At 39.7% G+C, this 25,395-nt stretch overlaps 1 pseudogene; it reads left to right on the plus strand.

Moving 5' to 3' along the window:
• The window catches only part of LOC149170240 (putative pyridoxal 5'-phosphate synthase subunit PDX1), a 123,125-nt pseudogene that overhangs the window by 21,726 nt on the left and 76,004 nt on the right, over positions 1-25,395 (plus strand).

Below are 25,395 nucleotides of genomic sequence, written 5' to 3' on the forward strand. Positions count from 1 at the left end.
CTTGGTGTAAGGTGAAATTTCTTCCGGGGTGCAATGTGCCCCCAAGGTAATGTTTTCCTCGACCCTTGGTTTATCTAAAATGCTGATTTTGATAGCAGGAAAGATGTTGTACATATTCCTTCTTCGAAAGAATCAGGGGCAACGATGGAATTTCGAGACCAACTGACTTCACCATGGATGAAGTCTTTTGATTCCACAGCATACTAGTCATGAGATTGTTGTGGCAGGAAGTATGCATGATGGTGCATATTATCCCAAGGGTGATCAGGGGTAGACATAGCTTCCATGATGTCCTCATCAAAATGGAAGATGGGCAGACGAGAAGAAGACTGACTACATGATGCTGTGGCAGTACTTGGTGCATTAACCTGAGAGAGAAGGTTCACATACACATCATCTGGAATGGTAGATGAAGAGATAGCAGATGGAGGATATACGAATGTTGAGACTTGGGATTTTGTTGAAAGAGGTTCGATAGAAGCGCGCACAGAAACCACAAAAAGGTTTGCATGCGAGGAACTCAAGGATGATGACAGGTAAAGGATATGGCCCATGGAGTCTGTCATCTCGACATTGGGGGGAGGGATCATGATGGTGGGACTAAAGTCCCCCTGTTCTGATTTACTAGTGGTACCAGAATCCATAGGTAGAGGAGTAGGGGATCGTCTATGAGTGGTCTCTTATTCGCAAATCGCCTCAAGGAAATTGTGCAATTTGTCGAGAGAAGGGAAACAATGGGAATAGTGACCATGATGATCATACAAGGGTAATTTATGCATAACATTCTGAGTTTCTTGGCTACACCTAGTAAGGTAACATGGACGTCAAGGATATTTGACCTAGGGAACATCTCATGAACCAAAGGTTTAAGATGAGGGAGCTCAGGACAATTATTAGTGGCGTGCCAAACAACTTTACACAAAGCGCATGGAGCTGACAACTTTTGGGAATTGGGGGCTAGAGGAGCTTGGGGAGCCTTGTCCTTAGGTTCTTTCATCTTAGCTTTTCCCCCTGTCTAGATGCTTTCGCAATAGGAACAGGTTCCTTTTGAGGTTGTGATGGAACTAGAGCAGTGGCAAGGGCTGTAGGAACCAATTTAACCAAGGCCAAAGCATGATAAGGTCTTAGCTGACCAAGCAGAGTGCTCGTAGGAGGATCAGTGAACCATACTGGGATCCCCAAATTCATATTAGGGAGGACCAATGAAGCCATGGAAGGGATAGAAAAGATTCCTGAAGGAGGAAATAAGAAAGGTATCTGTCTTGCAAGGTAATGTCTCGGCGGAACAAATCTTGGATGGTTGAGGCCTTGAGGAACAGTTCCTAGTGGGAACATAGGAGAGGCACCAAAAAATAGAGGAGGTCCAAGGGGGTGGATCTAGATGGCTTGACTAGGGTGGTAACCTCAGGGTGTTAAGCATCTAGTTGTAGATCAGATGTACCAGGATGCTTAAGAGCAGCCCGTGACACTTGTAACATGCAAACACTCAAAGAGTTAGGCTTTGAGATGAGAGGGGGAGGACTAGGGAAAGCACCCAACAATGAGGAATCTTTATAGACTCTGGGTGAAACACTGGTGAGAGGATTTGAAGACTGCTTATCTGACATTGACGAGATAATGGACTTGGGGGAGGTCACAGATGTCAACTCATAGTATGTCAACTGATCGATGGTAACAATCTTCCCTTCATGGGGGAAGCACATCTTGCAAAAAACCGTAGATGCAATGGCTAACATGGCATATGTGTAACTACGACCCAAGAGAATGTTTTAATCTAAAGGGGCATCGATAACCTCGATGTCTACATAGACAGTCTTTCCTGCAAGAGTCACTAGACAATTGCGATACATGCTAAGATGATGAGAGGAATATCTGTCCCAAGCACATAAAGTGATGGTGGATGGGTACAGCTCAGGTGACTTAAGTTGTTTCCAAATGGCAGTGGACATCACACAGGTGGATGCACCTTCATCAATAATGCATCGGGATATGATGGCATTATGGACTCAGACTGGTATCTGGAAAGCAATGGATGAAGGTAAAGGGGGATGTTCTGATGTATCAACTGGGAAGACAATCAAATGATCGTCGAAAGGATCTACTGTTCCCAAAGTAGTTAGTAGAGATTTCTTTCAAGATGGCCATGACTAGAGTACCTCCAGCGTTGACATGGCGGCAGGTGATTGAGCCAAGTCATCTACTATACTGTGTGTATGGGCAACTCAGTTGGAAGCCGCACTACAGCATAATGGTCCCTTAAGGATATTAGGAATGGACTCAACTTTAGGTTGAGGGATCTGTAGTGGACCATTTGGCGTCATATGAGGCTCAGTAGACGTTTCTATTTTGGACTCAGTGGTAGATGAAGTCATTGGCTTGTCATATTGACACAACCAAGTTTGTAGGTTGATATTAGAGGGGTTAACCTCATCATAATTCATCATGAGGATCTAGTAGTCACCATGACCAGAAGGTTGGGGGGGATGGGTTGCTTGACCTGGCTAAGGTTGAGCAGAAACAAATCCTTGCTGAGGGAAAGCATTTGTAAGCACTACTGGTTGAGATGGCACAAGATTCTGAGGTGATTTTTGGATGGGCGATTGACCTATAGAATCTACTTGAGCTTCCCACATTTGGCGCATCTGGGGTAAGAGAGGACACTCATGTGTATAATGGCCATGTACATCAAAACATGCACAAGGATTTTTCATACAAATAACCTTGTTCTGCTTGGGCTGACTGCCCTATTGCTGGTTGTTGGTGTTAGGATGGTTCCCCTAGGGTTCACTAGGTTGATTACCTTGATTACACTGGTTACCCTTGTTACCTTTTCCCTTATTCTTTTTCAACGAATTTTGGGGATTGTTCACACTCTGTTGCCCAAACACTTGACCCTGAGGGGGTGATGGCTGTTGGGGCTAAGGATGCATGGGAGGCTGCGACACTAATGCTTGAGGAGTTGGAGCACTCAGTTGTGCATACGGAGGAGCAATAGTTTGGTAGACAGGTTGAGCATTGGCTAGCCCTGAAAACATGTTACTAGTAGGAGGTGCATAAGTGTTGGAGGAACTGGTGCCCCCCTGTGGATAGCCATAAATTTGTTTAGTATATGGTGAAGGGTGTGAAAGGGTTCCAACAATATCTTCAATGACGTGAGATGTCCATGGTGCATTGGCACCTCCAGGACGAGGGAGGTCTGGAATGATGGTATAGACATAATCAGATTGGGCATAAATCAAGTCATATCTCAGAGCGGTCTGGAGAGCTTCTTCCTTTGTTTGAGGAAAATGGGACATGACGTCTTTGGCAATGGGTTATAAAAGGCTCCTAAGAAAACAATCTAGGTAGACACGGTCTTCGACGGGAAGGGCACAACATGTACTCCCCCTTCTATGCCATTCTTGAACATGATCTGAAAGATGAGTGGCAGAGGACTGATAGAATGCGGTCAAGAGCTCCGTACTAGTGTCATATCAGAGAGGTAACTGAAAATATGAGAGGAATGCTTTAGCAAGCGTCGCAAAAATGGAATGAGATGTCGCACGTTGGTCTACATACCATTTTGCAGCCTCTCTATCGAGCCGTAAAAAGGGTCTTTTTCACCTCTAATTACCTCACATTAACTTGTCAATCCAGGAACGATTTGTTATCTAGAAGAGTGTACTCAGTTTGAGGCAGTCATTTGTCAGAGTAATGCTAGTAGTATAGTGCTCAGAATACAAGAGTAAACGGATGCTTAAAACAAGATCTACTTACAGCAAAGCACTTTAAAGCCTAAATCATGCATTCGGAAAACTAAGCGGTTTACCAGTCAAGGGTCCAGTAACAGTAACTCATCCCTCTGTAAACTGATGTAATTAAAGACAATCAAGGAATAGATCATCAATATAGGAACTAGACAACAAATGTCAATGCCCACTACAGTTTCAGATCGTTCTACACACTAAAGCAATGAGAACGTAAATAACAGGAAATAGAACAACAACTAGGAAATGGAACAACAACTAGAAAATGTAACAGCAACTAATTCTTATAAACAGAAACACTTTAATCTACAGGAATAAGTGCAGCAATCGTATCCTATATAAATCTTTACTCTAGGAATAAATTAGACAGCACACGGAAATAGAACGGTAACTGATTAGTAACGAAATATAGAACAGCGCTCAGATCTAATTGTGAATGTACAGTAAACCGAAATAAATAACACACATAGCACACCTTAATACTGAGAGAAACAATAATCTGACTCTGATACCACAAATATTAATCTCAGTTATAACGGATAACGATCATGATTCGTAATGGAACAACAATGTCAATTGAACAACAATTGTAATTAAATAGAAACCATAGATGAATACAGTAATACCAACTTAAGAATATTACAGCCTGATTACTCTGTAATTGAACAGCAATAGCATTCTGTAAAAAACAGTAATGTTACATCAATGACTTAAAGGAACAACAATACGTTATAAAGTCAGAATGATCAATACGATATTCCTGTTACGGAGAACGATATTGTAAATATAACAGAGCAGTGATATAAAATAACAAAACACATCCGATTACCGATCAAAGCTGATAATGAAAACCACACACGAATTAAAGATAATGGTACAAGAGCAAGTGTTCCACCAGGGCCGGGCCCTTAGCCTCCAGGGATACACTGCTTGAGATTATTCCAGGATCAAAGATGGAACAACAACTAGATTTATATTAAAGCATTAAAACAGAATTACAACGAATCACTTCTCAACGAGAGTCGATGATCAAAGTTTCAATTACAGAGAAAATTTACATAGAAAAATAACAGCAGATCATCCCCCGGGCTAGCAGTGCTGCCCCTTTTTATAACAGCTAAAGCGGAGATATCAAGGATGCAAAAATAGTTAAGGCAGTGATCCCTCAAGATCAAAGGATCCTGAGGGATTCGCCAAACTGTTAATTCCCAGTTATCCATTTGTTTTCTTGCACCGAGTCGATATCTCCTTTTCCTTTCCTTGGCTGATATGTTTTAATTTAGATTGCCTTGTTTGCATATGGTTCCCCACCAAAGGGACAGCAGTTAACTTGGCCCTGTCTTTTTCTTTGGAATGGCAATCTTTCGTTTTTCCCTTTTCCTGCATAAGAAATAGCAATTATTAGTGTTTTCGTGTTGCGTATAAATCCTATAGATTTTGTCATGATTTCTTATTATCTACCTAGTTCATGATGCAAAGAGGTTACGAGTTCTAAAGAAAATATGACAAAATAATCAATAAAAACATACCTTCTTCAGTACTCCACACACCCCCCTGCTTACCCTTTTTCATGCCCTCATGAAAACATTGTAGTTGACATGTAAGGCAGTGAGAGAGTAGGCTAGAGATGGGATCTCATGTGGTGGTCTACAGCCATGATGCCTAACTAGGTGTTCAAAAAGATGGCCTGTCTGGCCCTCAGGCATCTCATACAAGGCTTGGTATCCAGGTGCAGGGTGCCAAATAATCAGACTCCGAAACCTATATCCTAACCAAGATGGCCCTACCCTCAAGATAATTTTTCCATAGAGGTTCAAGCGATCAGCAGCTAATTTAAAGTTCTCATAATTAAATGGTTCCCTGAGTTGGATATTCGGATTAGAGGTCTGATATCGAAATTTAGCAGCTGCAATGGCAAGGTCCTTAATGGTAAAGAAGTATTCTATCCCTTGCCGATTGATTGTTGTATGAATGGGTCCTAATGCTTCAATCACGCCTGGAGTCCTCATGAGACTCCTGTGTTTATTCCATAATTGTAATGGATCTCTAGGCTCAGCTCTTACCCATAAGTCTAATCTGTTTTCTTGTCTTTGGAAGGCATTATAGGCTTTAAGCCATTTAATTTGATTAACCCCAAATGAAACAAATGCCTGCAGTTGGATATCCCCAACGAAAGGGCCGAGATTCTGCTCTGTCTCTTGATCTAAAATGAGGTTGTGCAGATAGAATTCACACAGTAGTCTTTGAACCTTTACTCCATAGTGCTTACAACAATTTATAAAATCATCAATAGTATTAATTTGTATAGGGGCTCCTGCTTTGATAGCCTTAATTTTCAATTGCAAATATCGTTCCATTAAAAACAAGGCATAATTCTTAGCAGGGGCTCTACATGCTAGGACTTCAATGTACAAAGAGCATAAGGTATCCATCTGCTTGATAACTACATCTAACCTACGAGTTACCTTTGCGACTTTCTCTTCTTCCTTTCACCAGCCTTCAAAAGCCTCGCTTTCAGATAGATTGACATTCCTTAGCTGTTGTTGTAATTCTTCATATTTTTCTCGAGAAACCATTTGTTCTGTGAGTTTTTCTACTGCTTGCTGAGCTTGCATCAAACCCTCTCGTAGGGTTACTGTCCTCGGATCACTTTCCCACGTAGTAGTGGCAAGTGGAAGATTTACTTGAATCTTTTTATTGTGTCGCCTCGTGTTTATAGTCTGCATTCCTTCAAAGGACTGTACCTCTGTCTAAACTTCTTTGTCACAGGCCGATATATCATTTGTTTGCACTTCAACATGGGTAACAGCTGAATGCTATTCCTTTTGCTTTTGAATGGCAGTATGCACTTCAACAGGGTTTTGAACGACAGACTGTTCTTCAACGGTATTTTGAACAGCAGACTGTTCTTCAACAGGGTTTTGAACAGTAGGCTAGACATGGGTCCTTCGAACTCTTTTCTTGGGGGGTCTCACGGGAGTGGTTGCATGTCTTCCCCCTGAAGTCCTTTTTGCTTTCTTTCTCATTTTCAAAACCCTAATTTGTTGTCAAAGTCGTGCTATCACATTCAACAATATTTGTTGTTCTTTTCGCAGTCATTTAATTTCTTTTGTGTTCTTAGAAGGAACAGTTGTCTGTTTAATCGGGCTTGGACTGTTATCTTGGCCAATTCACTGGTTTTCTTCTTGGGGTGCTCCTTCGCTGTTTTGTTCAAGTTTATCAGGAGTAAAAACCCTAGTTTGCTCTATTATTTCTTGGGTGACTTCTTGTTCCACCCCTTCTTCCTCCTGGAATTCTTCCGGTGTAGTCTGGCTAGGAACAGATTGTTCCTCCTCTGTGTCACTTTTCTCTTCTGTCATACCTTCATCATGAAATGGATGATTCTCTTCTTCTACTTCCCTGTCACGTAATTCTTCGGGTGCATTCTTGTCCTGAGCAGATTGCTCTTTTGGTTCCTCTTCAATATGGAGGCCTAGCGACTGAGAGGTTGGGCATATTCACCCATATTGGTCAGAATTTTGGCCAATTCATCCTCTTGCAATGGATTTTGCAATGGGATTTCTTCACTTTGTTCTGTCTCCGCCTCCACCTGCCCAAGTTGCTCAGTCTCTTCCTCTGTTTCTTCTTCCTCATTTCCTTCCAATTCTTTCTCATTCTCTCCTCCTTCCAATTGTGGGGGTTGCTCATCCCCAGAATCATCTATCTCCACAGGTTGGCTAGTATTCCCTTGTGAATTTTCCATCCTCCCTCTAATCCATGCCAATCTGAATGATTTCCTCTGTTTCAATGGTCTATTTGGTGTACTGGTTGCATGCTTACGTTTTGAGGCTGGCATAGTCAATCCCCCTTCTATCATGGCAATTATCTCTTCCCATCTACTCTGTTGCTGAGCAAGATTGTCACTAACTATTAGCCGTATCAGCCCATGGTGACTTACTACCGATTCTACATGTTGTGATTTCCTCATACTTCGGGCGACATCATGAAGTAATGAATTTAAAAATGCAGGTAAATTCACAAAGCATTTCTCTTTTAATGCAGCTAAGAGTTTTAGGTGTCGTGATCTTACCACGTCTTTCCTACCTTCACAGGTGATGTAGCTCTAGATGATCTTCGCCAATTCTGCCCACAGCTCGCCCAGTGCTGCTGGTAGGACTCCTTTCCTCTGACTGTCAGGTTTTGGCCTTCATCTTGGAATATCTTCATGATCTTTCACAATCTCTCCTTCTTTAGAGTCCACACAGGTCTAGTGGCTGGCAGTCTCGAGACCTCTGCAATTATGTCGTCGGTGACTGTTATGTGTCTCCCCCTTACTGTGGAGTGATATTCTTGCAAGTTCTGCAGGAATTCTATTGCTATGGTCTTGTTAGATTCCTATAAACAATTAAGATAGACTAACCATCCTGCCCTTGCCAGGATTTCCCGTGCAGCATAAAAGACTGTCAATACCTGTGGTTCTCTCCAAATTGATCTTCCTCCCATGCTTTAGCTTACTATAAAAATTCGGAGACGACAATGGAACAGTAGGCTATTCAAACTGTTAAAAATACAGAGGAAATAACGAAACAGTAGGACTCGTTCAAATCTTGGGTTACTTACTAATTGCTACAGAGCATAATACGGAAATGGCTTAGGAATAGCAAGCCATGCAGATTGAAAACAATATACTGTTAAGCCTTTCTATTTCCAAGTAAACAGTTTTCTAAATAATAGTCTGACACGTATACCAACAAATTATGAGGTCACCGCCTCCCCCCTGTAATGTGATAGGCCACCCTCGGCCGTCAAATGAGGGAGCGACGTGCCGATCTACCATATTATATAGTCATAAAGGAACAGCGTATGCTGAAATGCCATGTTTTACAAAAGGAGCATATTGTCGAAATCAAGGCGTATAATAGGATCGCTTAACAAATAAGAGAATGCTATGATATGATGCAAGGCTGGGAGGATAGGACAGCTAACGTGCACAAAAAGTCTGATGCGGTCATTATCAACTTTTTCCATCATGATTGGTTGTAATATATTTTCATGTGTTTAATGGTTCGGGGAAATGGTATACGTAATCTCATGTGACATATTACAAAGGTATAAGACAAGGAAGGGTGTTAATGATTATTATTGGTGTATAAGGAATGTGACTTCAATACCATTAACAAAGCTCTGCTGCCGACAGGTGTCCATAACCTTGACAAAGTTGTTTGTTTCACCCATGGAACCATGATCCTTTGTGTATGCTTAGGAAGTGTTGTGCAATGTCAAAATGGAGGCCATTATGCTGGCTTGGTAACCAGTTAAACCATAATGCCATTCACCAGGAAGGAGTGAAAGGTGGGTAGGCCGGCTTGTGATGAGACCTCCTGTTCCAAGGACTCTTTATTTTTTCTGATGTGCCTCTTGGATCATATCCCTAGTGTGGTGGCCATAGTGGGAATGCCACTTCACTTTCTTCCTTATGATCATGGTAGGCTGGCTCTTGATGAGACCCCCTATCCTGCATTTGACAACCCATAAGTTATATAATCATTTTTCTCTCTTTTTTTTCTTTTATAAAGTACTTTCCTATGTATACACAAAGGGTGGTTCAGCACTCCTTAAGAGTAGGAATGGTGGAAGAAGTCTTAACATCTCAATAGAAAAATATACCCTTTGTTCTTATTCCTTAATAATGATCAAAGAAGATTATGGGAATTTAAAAAGAACCAGCATGATAAAGATAACTAATCATATCAGTATTAGTAGGATAACGACAACAAAGTGATGGATAGTTGTGTCCTTTCCTCTTTCCTCTTATCAATTCAAAGCAATTTCCTGTAAAAATAGCGATTTCATATGATTTACTGATTTTGGTATGCTCTAGTTTTGTATCCATTGCATAAGTGTATAATTGTGCTCCAAAAAGACTCAAAATTATCATATATTGAGAAGAACAATAGTTGTCCTTTAATTGGAACAGCAAGGAGAATAAGCATCAATAAAAGGAATACAAGAATGTTGTTATTTCAAGAAGGAAGAGAAAAAAGTACAAGTGTTGTTCCTTTGGAAAAAGAACAGCAGAAAATGCCATTGTCGTTCCTTTGGAGAAGGAACAGCAAAAAAAACGCAAGTGTTGTTCCTTTGGAAAAGGAAGAGCAAAAACCAAAAGTGTTGTTCCTTTAGAAAAGGAACAACAAAAATAAAAGTGTCGTTCCTTTGGAAAAGGAACAGAAAAAACCAAATGTGTTGTTCCTTTGGAAGAGGAACAACAAAAAACGAAAGTGTTTTCCCTTTGGAAAAGGAACAGCAAAAACGCAAAAGTGTTGTTCCTTTGGAAAAGGAACAGCAAAAACGCAAGTGCAGTGAAAAAGGAACAACTAATACAAAAAGTGTTGTTCTTTCGGAAGAGGAATAGCAAAACGAAAGTGTTATTCCTTTGGGAAAGGAACAGCAGAAAAACAAAAGTGCACACAAATGTTGTTCCTTTGGAAAAGGAACAGCAAAAACAAAAATGTTGTCCCTTTTGAAAAAGGAACAGCAGAAAAATACAAGCTGAAGGAAAGGAATTAACAAGATAGTGAAGGTGTTGTTCCTTCTAAAAGGAACAACAAAAACAATAGAATTGCCGATTCTTGTAAAAGTAACTGCAAAGTGAAAAAAATATGTACAGAGAATAATTTATGCTAACAAAGCAAAAGAATTATGTACAAAATGTAAAAACAGTTAAATCACTTTAATGAACTAGAGGTGAGGAAGATTTCTCTTCCTCCACCAAAATTTGCATGTCAGAATCTTCACGGAGTTGTTGGTAGAAGGATTCCCGAGTAAGTGGTTTACGGTATAGTTGAAATCGGTGGCTGTTTGCCTTGAAGGTATGTCCAAATCCATCAATGGTGATTAGGGTAAGGGTGCCATTATCATGTACCTTTTGGATTTCGTATGGCCCCAACCAACGAGTCTGAAGCTTCCTGGGAAAATCCTGAAACCTAGAATCGTATAAGAGCGCCCAATCTCCTTCGCAGAAGACTTTCTTTTTAATGAGAGCGTCATGCCATTTAGCTCGCTGTTGTTGGATTAATGCAGTGTGTTGAAGGGCAGAGAGCCTGATCTCATCTAGCTCATTGATCTATTGTAATCTATTAATCTATGCCTCGTTTAGATCTATGTTGACTTCTTGTGCTGTTCGCAATGTTTGGATTTCAAATTCTATGGGAAAAATGAGTTCCTTTCTGAATACCAATTGGTATGGTGAATAGCCGGTAGTTCTTCTCCATGTTGTTCTATAAGCCCACAAGGCTTCTGGTAGTCTTGCAGCCCAATCGCGTCTATGTGACGCAATGGTTTTTGTCAAAATTGCTTCTATTATTTTATTGTTGCTTTCTACTTGACCGTTTGCTTGTGGGTGGTATGTAGTGGTGATTTTGTGTTGAATATGATAGTTTTTGAGTGTTGCAGCAATCTTGTTACAAGCAAACTATGGTCCACCATCAGTAATTATGTCTCTTGGAAGCCCATATCGCACAAATATATGGAACAAGAATTGTATGCCAGAATCCTCTGTAGCTCTCGGCAATGCCTCTGCTTCAACCCATTTGGTGACATATTCTGTTGCCACCAGAATATATGTTTTCTAGTTCGAGGATGGGTTAATTAGACCAAAAAAATCGAGTGCCCATCGCTTGAATGGTTCAATAACTAGCTGTGGATTCAGGGCCATTTCGTCAGTCTAACTAGGGTGTCCTATTCTTTGGCAACTGTCACAAGCTTGAATGAACTTCTTTGCATCTTCGAAGATCATAGGCCAATAATACCCTGTTTCGAGCACCTTATGTCCAGTTCTCCGATCCACAAAGTGTCTGCCACATGGTCTGTCGTGACAAGCTTTCAAAATGTCGAAAATTTCATCCTCCCGGACACATCTCCTGATGTGCATATCTGCTCCTGTGTGGAACAGGTAGCCCCCAATCCAGGAAAATTGAGCACTTCGCTGGACAATCTGCTTTCGTTCATTAGGGGTCAGATGTTTCGATAATTTGCCTACTGCTAAGTAATTCAAAACATCAGCATACCAAGGTGTTTTAATAGTGACAACAAACAGATGCTCATCTGGAAATTGATCTTCAACTGCTACTGCATCCACAGGTTTGGGCATCTGTGAGAGAAAGTCAGCTACAGGATTTTCTTTTCTAGGGAGGTCTTTGATTGTGATATCAAATTCCTACAATAAAATCAACCATCTGGTTATTCTACCATTTGCGATTGGTTTATTTGCTAAGTAATTTATGGCAGAGTGATCTGTATTTAAAATAACAGGATATCCAGTAATGTAATGCCTAAACTTATTGACAACATGTATTATAGCTAGAAATTCATTTTCAGTGACGGTATAATTCAATTCAGCAGGGGATAAATTCTTGTTAATATAATAAATTGCATATGGTTTTTTATCTTCTTCCTACCCAAGGACTCCAATAGTTGTATCTGAGGCATCTGATGAAATTTGAAATGGCAGGTCACAATTTGATCCTCGAAGGACTAGGGTTGTCGACACAAGATTCTTCAAATCCTAAAAAGCACGGTCACATTTTTCTATCCAAAGAAATTCAACATTACCTATCAGTGCATATAGAGGTGCAACAATATGTGAAAAATGTTCTATAAACCTTCTATAATAACCAGAAAATCCAAGAAAACTGCATACCTCTGTTTGAGTGGTAGGAGTGGGAATTAGCAAAATTACTTGAATTTTGGCTGGGTCTACTTGTATTCCAGCTGCTGAAATATAATGGCCTAGAATAAGTCCTTCAATCATCATCATATAACATTTTTCATGGCTCAAACAGAGCCTAGTGGCAATGTAGCACTGGAGAACTTTTTCTAATGTGTCCAACGCTGGGTCAAAATTGTCTCCGTATGGTGTAAAGTAATCCATGTATACTTCGAGCCCTTCATTTATTAAGTCTGAAAAGATGTTGAGGATAGCCCTTTGAAATGTGGCAGGAGCATTGCATAAGCCAAAAGGTAGAACCCTGTAGGCGAATGTTCCCCAAGGACAAGTAAAAGTGGTTTTGTCCTGGTCTTCAAGGGCAATCTGAATCTGATTGTATCCACTGAAGCCATCTAAGAAAGAAAAGAATTTCTTTTCAGCCAAAGTGTCTAATACTTGGTCAATGAATGGAAGGGGAAAGTGGTCTTTTTGTGTTGCTTTATTTAGTTCTCTATAATCTACACAAATCCTCCACTTTCCATTCTTCTTTGGTACCACAACAAGTGGAGAGACCCATTTACTATTGAAGATAGGGTAGATGAAGTTGACATCTAAAAATTTTTGAAGTTCAGCTTTTACAACATCTTTTAGATGAGGATTAAGTCTCGTGGTTGGCGAACATGTCTCGCATCTTTTTCTATGTAAATTTGGTGTGTACATAACTGGGGATCAATTCCTTTCATATCAGCATAGTCCCATGCAAATGCTTCTTTGTATTTCCTCAATAGTTGGATGAGCTTCTCTTCTTGTTCGAGAGTCAGGTTGCCATTAATGTTTAAAGTTTTTCCTGGGTCAATTTCTACAATTTTACTATTTGAGACAGAGGTAGTAGGTATTGTTTGATCGTGCATATCTTTAAGAGGATCTTCTTCTAATTCATTATCAAATTTTGCTTCTATCATGTGACATTGTATGTGGGATCTGGGCTCAGCTTGGCTAATGAAATTATTAATGGCATCATCTTCTGTTTGATCTTTGAAATCAAAGGCCTCTTCTATGGTTAATGGGGATCTAATATTTTCGGTAAGGTATGATACAGGATGCTTGTTAATTTTTATTATTGTGACACTTGGCTGCGCTGGGGGATATATAGCTAGATTTTTTATATTTCCCCCCTAGCTATGGTCATACTGCCTTGTCGATAGCCAATATAAGCATCGGCAGTTGCAAGCCAAGGTCTGCCTAAAATCAACAGATGTCCGTCAAGTTGGTTTTTGGGGTTTATTATCAGAAAATTGGCCGGATACTCCCAGGAGTCAACGGATACCATGACATCATGTAGTGTGCCTTCTGGCCTAACCACAGATCGGTCAGCCAGTTCTAGTAAAGTAGAGGTCGGTTCTACTGATGTAATGCCCAGTTTTTGGCAAGTGGTGGTTGTTAAGATATTAATTGCACCTCTTAGATCAACTAAGGCATTTGAGAAGGTTTTTCCATTGATTTTTACGGTTACTGTTGGATTTCCTTGGTCTTCGTACTTAATGGGTGTTTCTTTCCCTGATAATAAGTCGGATAGAGTGCCAACTACTTGGACTTTTGGGTTATTTTTATTTTCCACCTTGGTTTCTTTATACATAATTCTTTGATAGTCCTTGCATACATGGGGATGTCTTGAATGGCTTGGAGGAATGGGATTTTTATGTACAGATTTTTTAGTTCTCTCAGAATATCAAAATTAGGGTGTTGTATAGGTTGAGGTATAATTAATCGCTCTGGGAATGGGGGAGAGGATGTGGTTGTTGGGTCATGAATTTGTTGTCTGGTCACGTCCTCTTCTTGTAGCGGTTGTTCTGTAGGTAACTGATTTTCAACTTGAGTTTTTTTATCTCCCTTTGTTTCGATGATACACCCAGATCTTAATTGAAGGTCATTACACTCCCTTAGATCGGTGCCTATTTCTGGTGTCTCAATTATTTGAATGGATTGGAGCGGTCTATTATTTGGATTGGGGTTGGGTTGGGTTGGGAGTTGCAGTCTTAAGTTAGGCTGGGGGTTTTGCTGTAAGGCTGGCAGTGTAGGTTGAGGAAGCGGGATGGTTCCTACTGGCTAATTCAACGGTCTTTGCCAGTTTGTCTACCAGGCTTGACTCTGTGAAGTAGGAGGAGCCCATTGTGCTAGATATGCATTGTTTTGCCAATATGGTGGGGTATAGGGAAAATTTGGCCAATTGGGTTGGCTTGCTTGATTCGGCCATGGAGATGATGAAGGAAATGATTGTTGTGAACAATTCGAGAAGGGAGGTTGATTTCGCCACATTGTATTATATTGTTGAGCATGATATTGTGGAGGATGAAAAGAAGAAGTTGGGTCTGAAAACATACCTGATTGTCGTGGCTACCATTGATGGCACTAATTAAGTAGATACACTGATTCTGGCTCTTCTTCTACTTCCTTGTATACTGCTTTCAATTCAGGAAGTGAGGGGCAGCTCTCTGTGGAGTGGTCTTTTGTACAAATGGTGTAAACTTGGACTACATCTAATGGACACTCCTTATGGTTATGTTTCTTTCTACATCGGGGACAGAAGATTGCCAAATTCTATTCTGCCTCTGCTTGCTTTTGTTTGGCCTGCATAATATCAAGTTGTGTTGTCAGTGTCCCCAATATGTCAGTTTTAAAATTTTCTAATAAATTTCCAATTTCTGCACAAGTTACTCCTTCTTCCGAAATTCTATTATCTCTTACAAATCGATCATGTTCTGCTGGTTTTAGTCTTGTGCTGCCTCTCGAGCTCCTGATACATAAATCAATAATGTCAAAAAAAATTTCCTGATAAATATCTCCTTTCCCCATAATGTTTATTGTTTCAATCCATTGTTCCTTCATTCCCCTAATTAATGTTGTTTTTAATACATTATCAGGTAAGGGTAATGATGCATAGGGAGATCTTTGAAGATTGTACTGGAAATGCTCTACATATTCTTCTAATGTTTCATTTGGTCCAGCTACCATATGAAATATTTCATCTTTTAACTCTCTAGACCTGCAATAGTCCTGATATTTTTTTAGAAAAGACTCTTTCATTTGGTCCCAGTTATTTATAACACCACCACCTAATCCCATAAACCATCTTAAAGAAACCCCTTTTAATGCAGAGGGAAATAATTTCAGTTTCTGGGGATCGGTGGTATAGTCATATCCTCTACACAACACATCAAATTCAAACAGGAATGCATCTGGATCTTCTGATGTAAGGCCATGGAATGTAGGGATATGCTGGAGAGGAATTGCTTTCATAGGTGCATTAGCTGCAGTATCCACAATGGGGTATTGCAGTGTAGAGGTTTGGGTGTTTGGCTGGTTCTGGGCCATTTGGTCAAATATATGCCAATAACCTTCTGGGATGTCTAGGAGGGTATTCCTAGGTTGTCGAGGGGGAATGGCTCTAACGGGAATAGCCTTGACAGCACTTCCTTTATCTGGGATAATGAGAGTGCCTAACGTTGGGGAAGGTTCAGGTTCTTGAATTTCTTCAACTTTGTTGTAAATGATTTTTGCAGCACTTCCCTTATCTGGGCTGCTTAATGGCTGTATTACCCCAAGAGGAGATTTTGGTTCTTCAGTTTCTCCTATTTCTCCTCTTCCTTCACAGAGATTGCTAAGGTTCCCTTCTTGCAATGATTTTGGGCTAGAATTTTCAATTTCTTGAAAATCTTGCTCTTCGGTTTGACTGTGCACCTCAACAAAGGCTACAGATGGTGATCCTATGGCCTGAAGGGAACTAGTAGGCTGTCTAGAAGCAAATTTTCTAGGTCCTACTAAAGGCTGAGATTCTGCTTTTTTAAGGATTTCATCTATAAAGGTTGATCAGCTAAGGGTCACCGGCCCCTTAGCTTTATCGGGCTTGGTTAGAGGTTTGGGATTATTTTTAGGCTTTTTTTGCTTAGTCATGCACTCAAATCAACTGCTAAGTTCTACCCAAAGAAAATAGCAACAAATCTGCAGGAAAGTGGGCAGGGGAGCAGGGCTATTACATACTCCACACGCAGGTTCTTACCTTTCGATTTTAAAACCTAGTTCTTTCCTAACAGGATCTTACACTACTCTGAAAAAGAAACAAATGGCTACACTCTTCCCCAGCAACGACGCCAAAATGTCGAGCCGTAAAAAGGGTCTTTTTCACCTCTAATTACCTCACATTAACTTGTCAATCCAGGAACGATTTGTTATTTCAAAGAGTGTACTCAATTTGAGGCGGTCATTTGTTAGAGTAATGCTAGTAGTATAGTGCCCAGAATACAAGAGTAAATGAATGCTTAAAACAAGATCTACTTACAGCAAAGCACTTTAAAGCCTAAATCATGCATTCAGAAAACTAAGCGGTTTATCAGTCAAGGGTCCAGTAACAGTAACTCATCCCTCTGTAAACTGATGTAATTAAAGACAATCAAGGAACAGATCATCAATCTGGGAACTAGACAACAAATGTCAATGCCCACTATAGTTTCAAATCGTTTTGCACACCAAATCAATGAGAACGTAAATAACAGGAAATAGAACAGCAATTAGGAAATGGAATAGCAACTAGAAAATGTAACAGCAACTAATTCTTATAAACAACAACACTTTAATCTACAGGAATAAGTGCAACAATCGTATCCTACAGAAATCAGATAGCAATCTTTACTCTAGGAATAAATCAGACAGCATACGGAAATAGAATGGCAACTGATTAGTAATGAAATATAGAATAGTGCTTAGATCCAATTGTGAATGTACAGTAAACCGAAATAAATAACACACACAACACACCTTAATATTGAGAGAAACAGTAATCTGACTCTAATACCACAAATATTAATCTCAGTTATAACGGATAACGATCGCGATTCGTAATGGAACAACAATGTCAATTGAACAACAATCGTAATTAAACATAAACCATAGATGAATACAGTAATACCAACTTAAGAATATTACAGCCCGGTTACTCTGTAATTGAACAGCAATAGCATTCTGTAAAAAACAATAATGTTACATCAATGACTTAAAGGAATAGCAATATGTTATAAAGTCAGAATTATCAATACGATATTCCTGTTACAGAGAACGATATTGTAAATATAACAGATCTGTGACATAAAATAACAAAACACATCAAATTACCGATCAAAGCTGATAATGAAAACCACGCACGAATTAAAGATAATGGTACAAGAGCAAGTGTTCCACCAGGGCCGGGCCCTTAGCCTCCAGGGATACACTGCTTGAGATTATTCCAGGATCAAAGATGGAACAACAACCAGATTTATATTAAAGCATTAAAACAGAATTACAGCGAATCACTTCTCAACGAGAGTCGATGATCAAAGTTTCAAATACAGAGAAAAGTTACATAGAAAAATAACAGCAGATCGTCCCCCGGGCTAGCAGTGCTACCCCTTTTTATAACAGCTAAAGCAGAGATATCAAGGATGCAAAAATAGTTAAGGCAGCGATCCCTCAGGATCAAAGGATCCTGAGGGATTCACCAAACTATTAATTCCCAGTTATCTGTTTGTTTTCTTGCGCCGAGTCAATATCTCCTTTTCCTTTCCTTGGCTGATATGTTTTAATTTAGATCGCCTTGTTTGCATATGGTTCCTTGCCAAAGGGACAGTAGTTAACTTGGCCCTGTATTTTTCTTTGGAATGGCAATCTTTCATTTTTCCCTTTTCCTACATAAGAAATAGAAATTATTATTGTTTTCGTGTTGCGTATAAATCCTATAAATTTTGTCATGATTTCTTATTATCTACCTAGTTGATGATGCAAAGAGGTTACAAGTTCTAAAAAAAAGATGACAAAATAATAAATAAAAACATACCTTCTTCAGTACTCCACACTCTCCAGTAAACATGCGTTGGAACAACCGAAGATGAATGGAGTCATCGGTAATGGAATTAGATGAACACCAGATGTGGAAGGAGCGGCCATGATTGGTAGGGTTCTCTCCAGAATTAACCTCAAACTTTGGGATGTATGAGGGAAGCTTAGTCAGCATAGCAGGCCAACCAGCATCATGGTGTATTGGATCATTTATCAACTAGCTAAAATCCGGGAGACTTAGCCCAGCCATAAAAGGGAGCAAGGGAGCTACTGGAATGGTTCTTGAGACTGTTCCACTAGATGTGACCACCGAGTTAGAACCGGAGCCAACACCAGGTTAGGTTCCTGCACTAGCTGTGGGTCCAGACATAGTGATGGTATGCAGTGAAGGAGGCTCAGAATCAGATGAGGAATCAGATGAAAGAGGAGAAGAGTCGGTATGAGGACTCGGCAGACTATGAACTCGAACCCTGTAGGGAGGGGTAATATGCCCAAGCAAAAACTGGGGACGAAGGCCTAAGAGTCTCCACAACAAATGCTTGGGTGGCACAATGGTGGTAATGTTGGCATTATGGCACAGGTTTGGAGCTATGGCACAGGTGTTGTCCTTGATGGCAACTCTCTTTGATAACAGATCTAAGTTCAGGCTTTCAGAATGAAGGAAAAGACATATACGCAGGTTCATTTAGACAAAGATGCGTATACATGCGGGCTAGACGTTACAAAGGCGCGTATGCGTATACACGCACTTTCACGCAAGGAAAAGCACGTATATGTTGGAAAACTTACCTTTGGTCCGTGGTAGTTAGTCCTTGGTACTTGAACCTATAGTTTTGGACCATGGAATCTCGTCAGAAGTGTTGTTCCAAGTATTGGGCCCGTGGTATTGTGTTATTATGGTTTTGGACCGTGGTATTGAGAAAGGCCTAAGACTATAAAAGAGGAAGGAGATCGTTTGGCAAAGGATCATCTGAATTATTATTGAATATCTGATAAAGTACTAGATCTGGAATACTGGTAGTTGGGTTATAGTGCAGATCTGGATCTGAATGAAGGAGGAACCTTAGCGCAAAGAAAAGGATAAGTTCTATTGATGGATCATAATATTTAAGCTCGAATGGTAGTATCGTTGTATGATTTTGATCTGTTATATGTGGCACTTGCTTGATCTATAAAACTGATAATCTGGGTTAATTAGTGTTTGAATATCTGAAAGAGCGAATTATCCTTTATAGATCTGTACGTAGGTTCAATGAAGCGAAGGCGCGTATATACGCTGGTTCAGTGAAGGAAAACAGTGTATACGCAGGTTGTTTCATACGTAGAAGCGTATGCACGCAAGTTTCAGGCTATTAAAGTAGCGTATATAATTTGAGTTGTGATCTTGCTGCTTCTGTTTATTGTTGCAGTGTTTTGGGTTCAGAATTTGGTGTGTGGTTGCTGTTACAGTATTTTGGGTACAGCTGTCAGAGAAGTATCGACTTGATTCAGTTCTAATTAGTGAAAAGGAGGTTGGTTGATGCAGAAATTGTTTATGATTGTTTGATGTTCATGGATCCATTCTGAAAATTTATGAAACGTGGTCCCTGGAAGAAGGAGAAGGTTATAGCCTTCTGTAGGCCAGCACCTACGTACTAGTATCTTGGCTAGTGCAAGAGCTAAGGGGGTTGTAGCTCTCGTCCAGGAGAAGCTGGAGAATGAGAGAGTGTTGTAGCTCTCTGTAGGTTGCAGCCTGCGTACTGGCAAAGGACTGCACCAGTACATTGTAAAAGGAAGTTTCTAATTAAAAGAAGATAGAGACGAATTGCAGCAGGTGGTTTTCACCCACATTGGGTTTCCACCTTATATCTTGTGTTCATGTGTGTGATTGTCTTCTGCTCTATTTTACTGTTCCTGCTTACTGGTTATTTGATTCTGAAACACAAATTAACAATCAACATCTGACAGATAAAGTAAATTATAAGTTTGCATTGTATACGCGGTTTTCTTTCAACATAGTTGCATATATATGTGGGTTTAATTAACTGACGTAGCATATATTATCTGAATTAGAAAAAGGGAATATTTGACTTGATAATACTAATTCACCCCCCCTCTCAGTATTATTTTCAACAATTGGTATCAAAGCAGGTCCTTCAGAAGAAGCTTGATCGCTTGAAGGAAGATCTTTCATCATGAGCAACTACGAGATTGAAGCATCAATCAGGCCACCAATTTTTGATGGGACAAACTTCGTATATTGGAAGGTAAGAGTTACTGCCTATGTTCAATCTCTTGGTACAGAAGTCTGGGATATCATAGAAACAAGGTATACTTTTCCATCAGCAACTCCTACAGATCTGGCTGAGAAGAAGAAATATGAAACAAACGCAAAGGTGGTCAATACTCTATTAGGATGCCTATCTCAATCAGAATTTGTCAAGGTTATGCAGTTTAAATCCGCAAAATAAATATGGGACAAGATTGTTCTAAGCTATGAAGGAGATGATCAGGTAAAACGAGCAAAACTTCAAACCCTCAAAATTCAGTATGAAAATCTCAGAATGTACAATGATGAAAGTGTGGCTAACTATTTTCTTCGGGTAGATGAGATTGTTAATTGTATGAAAAACTTGGGTGAAGAAATAAAAGAGGTTGTTGTGGTTGAAAAAGTTCTAAGATCTTTGTCCCCTATGTTTGAATCTAAAGTTTCTGCAATAGAAGAAAAAGAGAATCTACAAAACCTTAAAATGTCACATCTGCATGGAATTCTAACTGCTTATGAAATGAGCAAAGGAGGTCCATCAGACAGGAGAGAAGTTGCCTTCAAGGTTTCAGGCAAAAGAGAGCACTATGAGTCAGGACACGTGTCAAAAGAAGAAGAAGAATCAAATTTTGTCTGAAATCTTCAACGGGGTGCTGGACGATTCTGAGGTAAGTTACCTTTCAAATGCTTTGCTTGTGGGAGCGTCGGTCACTATGCTGCCAAATGTCCTCATAAGGATAGAACTGACAAAGGGAAGGAACCTGTTAGATGGAACAAGAAACAAAATGTAACTAAGAAAAGTTACTACACTCATGAATATAGTGATGGTCTTTCAAATAGTGATGAAGATGAACGAGGTATTAACTATAAACTTTTAATGGCCTTTGAAGATGATGATTACATGGATGCTATAGATATGGATGGCTTTTATGAAGAGATTTCTAGACTCAAAACATGTTTAGAAGAAAAGAATGTGATCATTGATACTCTGCAATTCCAACTTGATGAAAAAGAAAAATTTCTTGAGAAGTTAGAATGTGAAATTGTTGGCCTTAGAAAAGAAATTGAGAAAACAAAGGCTCTTAATCTTAAATTTGTTAAAGGATCTGAAACTCTGGATGAGATTATCAATATACAGCATTCTCCACTAATCAAGACTGGTCTGGGGTATAATGGAGAAGCATCTCAAGCATCCACCTCAAAGAGTTATCTCGATGCAGCAAGGAGGAATGAGAAAAAGCCTAATGGAGATCACCAGGTAAATCAGGGATGAATTACATCAAGACTAAACAAAGACTATCAGGTAAATCAGGGGAAATCCACCTTAAGGATGAACAGAAGCTACAACCAGCCACAGGTAAAATCTTCTCAATTTACCTCAAGAATGGATGACAATAGAAACTACAATCATTTGGCAGGTAGATTTGATAATCGGAGGAGTTTCTTCAATGGCCAATGTTTCTCTTGCCATAACTTTGGCCACAAAGCAGCTCAATGTGTTGCCTATAAGACAATCATGACTAGAGAAGCTCAAAAACAAAGAAGTATGACTAGAATCATGAAAAGAACCTATAACAACTTTTCGGCCCTTGAAAATGAAATTGAATGTTCTATTTGTAATAACTTCGGTCATGAAGATTCTGAATGCAGGAGCAGGTTTTGGAAGACAACTCAGAAGGAACAAACCTCAAGTGCCAGAACATGGAAAATGAAGGAACCGCAATGAGAAAGATGTGGGATAGCTTTATATGCAGAAGGACAAGAAAATCAATGGTACATCGACAGCGGATGTTCGAAGCATATGACAGGTGATAAAGAAAAACTTGAATCATATAGTGTTTTAGAAAAGGGAAAGAAAGTTTCTTTTGGAAATGATACCCCTGCAGTCATAAAAGGAAAAGGCACTGCCCAGTTGAAAGAAAAGGTCAAAGCAGGAAATGTTTTGTATGTTGATGGCTTGAAGCATAATCTTCTGAGTGTCAGTCAGATGTGCAATCAAGGAACCGAGGTAATATTTCGATCAAATGGATGTAGTGTTCGTGATCTTGATACAGGAAAAACAGTTATCAAAGGCAGAAGAACTCCAAATAATTTATACATATTTGAATAAGGACAACAACAATGCTATTTGAGCAAGGATGATGAACACTGGTTATGGCACCGAAGGTTGGGGCATCTAAGATTTTCACAAATAAGGAAAGCATGCAAATACCAGGCAGTACGTGGTCTTCCAGATATCAAAATTCCAGACAACACTATATGCAAATCATGTCAGTTTGGTAAACAAACCAGAACTAACTTCCCTGAGAAGGAAGGATCAGCTAGCAGGCCTCTTGAGCTAGTCCATACAGATGTATGTGGTCCATTTAGGACAAGGTCACCTCGAGGAGAAGAATACTTTATATTATTCATTGACGACTTCTCCAGGATGGTTTGGTTAGGACTTATGAAGCACAAAGACGAAGCATTCGACAAATTCAAATCTTTCAAAGCCTTGGCTGAAAACGAATCAGATCACAAAATTAAGTGCCTCAAGTCTGACAGAGGTGGGGAGTTTACCTCAAATGAATTTTTCGATTTTTGTGAAGAACATGGAATAAGAAGGGAATTCTCTACAGCTAGGACTCCTCAGCAAAATGGAGTGGTGGAAATGATGAACAGAATGGTTCAACAAATGGCTCGTGCTATGCTTGATGAGTCTGGAACTCCCGCAACTTTCTGGAGTGAAGCTGCATTTGCTGCGGTTGTTATCCTAAAAAAAACAAATGTCCGAGTGAATAGCACTCAAACTCCTCATGAGCTCTGGTATGGTGAGACTCCTTCGGTAAAGCATTTCAAAATTTTTGGAAGCAAATGCTATCTTAAAAATAATGATGAACAGCTTGGCAAACTTGAACCTAGCGCAGATGAAGGAATTCTCCTTGGTTATTCTCCCCACAGCAAAGCATATAAGTGTTACAATAAAAGACTTGGAAGAATTGTTGACAGCATTGATGTAGTGGTTGATGAAAAAGGATACATTCCTAGGCAAGTAAATTATGAAAATATCGAAGAAGATGAAGACTACCCTCAAAATCAGACTGATGATGAAGAAGAACCTCAAGAGGCACCAGAGGAACAGATAAGGATAGAAGAGAAGATTCCATCTAGGTATGTTCAGAAGAATCATCCTGAATCTCAAATTTTGGGGCAAAAAGAGGCAGGTATACAAACAAGAAGAACAATTGCAGAAGCCTCAAGCTATTTGGATTTTCTCTCCTCCACTGAACCACAAAATGTAAAAGAGGCATGCAAAGATGAATGTTGGGTCAAGGAAATGGATGAAGAACTTGAGCAGATCGAAAAGAACAACACTTGGGAGCTGGTTCCTAGACCAAAAGATAAGAATGTCATAGGAACAAAATGGATCTTCAAGAAAAAGTTGAATGAAAATGGGGAAGTTATTAGAAACAAGGCCAGACTTGTTTGTAAAGGGTATGCTCAACAAGAAGGAATAGACTTTGAAGAAACTTTTGCTCCCGTTGCTAGACTTGAGGCCATCCGAATGTTCCTTGCTCTCTCAAGCTTTCAGAAGTTCAAAGTATTTCAAATGGACGTGAAGTCAGCCTTTCTGAATGGAGACCTAGAAGAACAAGTATACATCGAGCAACCAGATGGTTTCATTCTTGGAAATGATCCAAATCTTGTATGTAGACTAAAAAAGGCTCTCTATGGTCTTAAACAAGCTCCAAGGGCTTGGTACTACCGTTTGGACAAATATCTTCATCAACAAGGTTTTTCAAAAGGATCAGCAGATAGCAATCTTTATATAAAAATTGAAAATGACAAATTGCTAATACTTGTTGTGTATGTAGATGATATTATCTTTGGCAGCAATGAAGAAGCTATGAGTCAAAGCTTTGCTTTGGTGATGCAGAAAGAATTCGAAATGTCTTTGCTTGGAGAACTGACATATTTTCTTGGATTGCAAATCCAACAAAATGAAGGCGGCATCTTCTTATCTCAAACCAAGTATCTCAAGTAGATCTTGAAGAAATATGGCATGGAAGATGCAAAACTAGTATGTACCCCCATGGTTACAAGATGCAGCCTCAATGCAAATGATGAATCAGCAGCAGTGCATCAACCAACCTATAGATCTATGATTGGAAGTCTACTTTATTTGATAGGTACCCCACCAGACATTATGCATGCAGTGGGAATAGTTGGAAGATTTCAAGCAAATCCTAAGGAAACTCATCTTCAGGCAGTTAAGAGAATCTTCAAGTACCTTCAAGGAACTCAAAACTATGGTTTATGGTATCCTAGAAATACAGATCTCACACTTCATGCTTATACAGATGCAGATTGGGCCGGAAGCGTGGATGACAAAAAGAGCACAATTGGTGGAGCATTCTTTATGGGTTCCAGATTAGTATCTTGGTTCAGCAAGAAACAGAGTTCGATTGCTTTATCTACAGCTGAAGCGGAATATGTGGTTGCTGCATCTTGCTGCACTCAACTCCTTTGGATGATGCAGACCTTGCAGGATTTTCAAATCACTTGTACACCACCTATCTCCATCTTATGTGATAATACAAGTGCAATCCGCATTTCAAAGAACCCAGTCATGCATTCAAAGACCAAGCACATACCGATCAAGCATCACTTTCTCCGGGAACAAGTGTTGGAACAAAAGGTCAAATTGGAGTATGTTCCTTCTAAGGAACAATTTGTTGATATTCTCACTAAACCACTACCCAGGGAAACTTTTGAATACCTCAGACAGAATCTGGGGGTATTAGATGCATCATCTTGCTGTTAAATCTTGTCTGTTACAGAGAAAAATGGGTGTACGAGAGTTTCCTGAGGAG

This window comes from Pinus tabuliformis, chromosome 4_2, assembly GCF_031772625.1.
Source record: "Pinus tabuliformis cultivar Carrire ecotype Pingquan chromosome 4_2, CPIR1, whole genome shotgun sequence".
Classification (NCBI taxonomy): domain Eukaryota; kingdom Viridiplantae; phylum Streptophyta; class Pinopsida; order Pinales; family Pinaceae; genus Pinus; species Pinus tabuliformis.